This window comes from Austrofundulus limnaeus, unplaced genomic scaffold (genome assembly GCF_001266775.1).
Source record: "Austrofundulus limnaeus strain Quisiro unplaced genomic scaffold, Austrofundulus_limnaeus-1.0 Scaffold235, whole genome shotgun sequence".
In the NCBI taxonomy this organism is placed as follows: domain Eukaryota; kingdom Metazoa; phylum Chordata; class Actinopteri; order Cyprinodontiformes; family Rivulidae; genus Austrofundulus; species Austrofundulus limnaeus.
Genome location: NW_013952637.1, coordinates 520240 through 524404, shown reverse-complemented (window position 1 = coordinate 524404; position 4165 = coordinate 520240).

Genomic DNA, 4165 nt, shown 5'->3' with positions numbered 1-4165 from the left:
CTCCTATACTGGATCTACTACATAACATAAGTACATCTTGTATTTATACCTCGTTCAATACAAGGTTTGTACAAGTTTGTGTACAAAAAAAAAACAACAATATTTGACCTTTACACAAAATTATCTGCCGAATTTTTTTTACATAAGATATAAATGGCTGCCAGATGTCAAAGAATTTGTTCACAGATCCCCTAACAGTATAAAACTTAATAAAAGTTTGTAAACATTTATAAAGGAAGCTTTTCAAAGTTTTACCAAAACACTGATGTGATTTTAAATTTCTTTTTGTTTATCATCAAGTTATTTTTGTTTGAAGTATTACGTGTGTTAGTAAAAGAAATATTACATTAATTTAAGTTTTATAAAACGTGATGGAGTTGGGTCCCTCGGGCCCTGGAACTGAATTTAACGGCCCTGTTTTTAAACGATGCTGAACATCTTATAAAACGTGTCATAAGTAGCTCATTCAGCCCCGCAGAGACTTGTTCACATAAAAAAATCCCACATGTTTGTGTTTGAACWCGAGTCGGGCAGATTTAAATCTGTTTAAGCTGGAAAACCATAAAAAAACTACAATCAGGAGCTTTTTTCTCTTATATTTAAGTAAAAATCTTCTAATCCTTCAGAAAATCTCACTTTTACACAAAATGTTTTTGTTTTTCTAATCAGATGCAGAAAAGTTGGGTGTTTTTCTGTGAGAAACTGGTAAATACCTACATGTTGACTTAAAGAAGAGTTGAAATCTCCCCCATCTGAGGCTTTCRGTAAACCACAACAAAAAGCTGGCCATGTTTAGAAACCGTGCGTGTCGGTAATCTGCACAAATCTGTGACTGACGCACTTTATGGACTCTTCAACGGCTGAACGGAGAGACTTAATCAGCTGCTGGTGATTTATGGGATTTCATATTTGTTTCACATCTGGAATCCATAGAAGCAGGAATATTTAGGACACCACTTTAATACTTTCTGCATACTTTGTTGACAATCGGACCGTCTCACCGCAAATATCAGCGTCTTTACGACTCGACAGCCAAGATCAGGCGGTTCAACCGGAACGATCTCGAAGCAATAACTTCAGGCAGTTTTTACATCTTTAAAAGCAGCGAGTGGATAAAWCATTTCTATTCATTTCTATTCAACATTACAAGAAATTAGACTTTTATCCAGAAACTATAACATCCTCAATCAGAACGGTTCTTCACATAAGAACTGCTCCACTTCTTGTTATTCCTAAAAGTTTGCTAATAAAATTTCCCAATTTAAATTTTAATTGAACAACAGAGTGCTTTGGAGAGGAAAGTTGATAATAATTTTCTGCCCGGTTAAAGGATGATTGAGAAAATTAGCCTCTGTCAGCAAAAAAAAAAAAAAAAAAACATTTATCAAACACGTTATGAGATATAAGCCTCAGTTTGGAGTGTAAACATCATGAATTCACACAAGATGATGAAATGAATCCACATCATCTGCAAATGATTTAAGTTTGAAGGATTGTTTTTAAACAATTCTGAATTTACAGTCACTTCAGCCCGTTTTCCTCCTCGTCTGACAAAAACAATTCTTCCTCCTTCTTCTTGTTCTGCACCTGAGAGATACTGACGCAATTAACTGCATGAACAAATTTTTACCTTTGAACAGACGTGATCAGAAAGTCTATTAAAAGCTGCCGTTTAATGAACGCTTTGCAGAGGAAAAAGTTTACAAAACACAAAACTTCTTCAGGATTTAAAAAAAGACGCAAAAATACAGTTTACCTTGTTTTTAATATGTAAAATGAAAAGTCAAAAAATACTTTAGTTTTATATGATAATAGTTCCAGTACACACTGGCAGTTCTAAAGGGTGGCATGGGGGGCCCAGACCTAAAGGGATGGACATTTGAGGGGACCACTTATATTAAGATAATGTTTGTTTTAATGTTTATGAGGTTCTAATAATCTTAAACCGCTAGAGGAAAATAAAAATGCACACAAAGAAAAGGNAATATCTCTTGTGGCTTTATTTTTGGATCTGGGTGTCCTTTTACCGGATAAACTTCAACTGACCAACACTGACCCAGTTTAAGATGTGATTTATTCAGTCCTTCACAATAAGAGTTTTAAACAAAATATTTTTTTTTATCAAAACTCTTTCTGCAGCCTGAAGAATTTAGTATTATCAGTTCAGATACACATTACGTTTGTGTTGAATTAGTTTATTTGAAATATTAAAACATTGTGACGTTTAGACACTTTGTTAAAGCCAGTAAAAAAGGTAGAAACAACTGAAAACAACGTTTTGTTTTGAAAAAGACTAACTAATGAGGTGGAACTTTTTTCCTTCTAAACCTGAATTAATAATTTTTTATTACTATTATATTCATTTTATATTTAATCTTTAAAAAAAATTAAGTTTCAGGTTTATTCCTCTCCCATAATTCAATCCTTCAAAATAAGAGTCTCAAACTGAGTTTTACTTTTGAATCATCTAAACTTTGTAAAATTAACTTAATTATTTTTATTATTATATACATCGTACAGATTGTGTTCATCTCTACGTTAAAGTTATAGTAAATAAAACTTATTTTATAACTCTGACAGTGAATTCACACATAAATAAATAAATAAATAATTTCGTCTTAATTGAGCTGACAGGTTTATTATGTAACGTTTTGCACGTTAACTTGCACTGCTCTTTAGTTAAATCTGTTTAAATATAATATTTTAATGAAATCACTTTGACATGTAATGACAGAAMGTGTTAATTTTTGTATTTTCAGCTCCTGACGTGACTCAACACCCACAGCTGACGGTTGTGACGTCCGCCTGATGCCATCACTSCCTGAAACAATAACGAGCCTCTTTCATTCGCAGCGCAGAGTCAAATAAAACAGAATCACTGTGGAAACCCCCTCACAGCAGACTAAAGATGATAATTTAACCTCTGCTGTTTGTCGCCGCGCCGCTCCTGAACACGTCTGCTTTGGAGAAAGGTTTGAAAAAGGGAAGTTGTTTAGGTTGCGGCACGCTAAGACCCCCGTCCTCCACAGCTGCGTCGTAATGAGAAATCGACTGTCTGCAGATCAGCTGAAACTCTGTAACGAGCTGCGAGCGCTAATGCTGCGGGATCAGTTGCACTGGATGAGGCGGCTTTATCCAGTTATTAGGGTAATGTAATGGAGTCTCCTAATCCGAACCCACCAAACCCTTCCACTGTGGGGGTGGGGGGTGGGGGGGGGGGACAATGGAGAGGCAACACGTTCTTCGCCGCTAACGTAGCAGGACTCTGAGGCTCAGGGCCGGTTCACACGAGTCCTTCACACTATCTCCCATAAAATGATTTTCTCCTTTCTCTCCCACCCCTCGCTAACAAACGCTCTGCTGGCACCACACATCCTACGCTCCTTAATGCCAAATTAAACCCCGGCTCCTTTTTATTTAAAAATAAGAGGGGGGGAAAAAAACGCTGACGATCTTGATTAGGCCTGAAAAAAAAAAAGGAAGGAGCAGAAATTAAAACGGTATTAGGGAAGAAACAGAGCCGGCCGCCACAATTGGTGCTAATTGGCAGATAATCCAGGAGCTCTGGGCCGTCTAATACCGGGTCCGGCTTCGGAACAATCCGGGCCTCTCGTCCCCGTCNCAAAGGCATGCTACATGGCAATGCACACTTGTTTTTACATCGTAAAAACCCATGTCTAGTAACATTTTGCCATCTTGTTTGCAGACTAAATACTTGTAATTTTGTAAATTTGGTACAACTTTAAAACTCTGTACAGAACTTTAATCTCATCAGTTTAAAGTTCACGCACATTCCTCTTTAATATTAAATGTGATTTCATCAACCGGAGCAGAAATTTAACCAGCAGCCAAGACAGTTTGCAGATCAACTGAGTCCTGGTGCTTTTCTACCCCTGAAGCACAACTTCAGTCCTCGGAGTTTCCACGAGTCAAACGGACAAATCTGGAAAAAGATCGTCTGTAAAACGAGTCAAATTCATGGATTTCTTTCTCAAAAATATCAAATTTTTAAATTTTAACCCCAGTTTTGTACATTTAATTATATTGTTTATCTTTGTTATTGAAACTGTTTAATCCAAAAAGCAACACAATTGTCTGAAGTTAAAAAAAGAGTTGAATTGTGTTAAAAATAAAAATATTGTTGTATGCTGTTATGTGTACAATT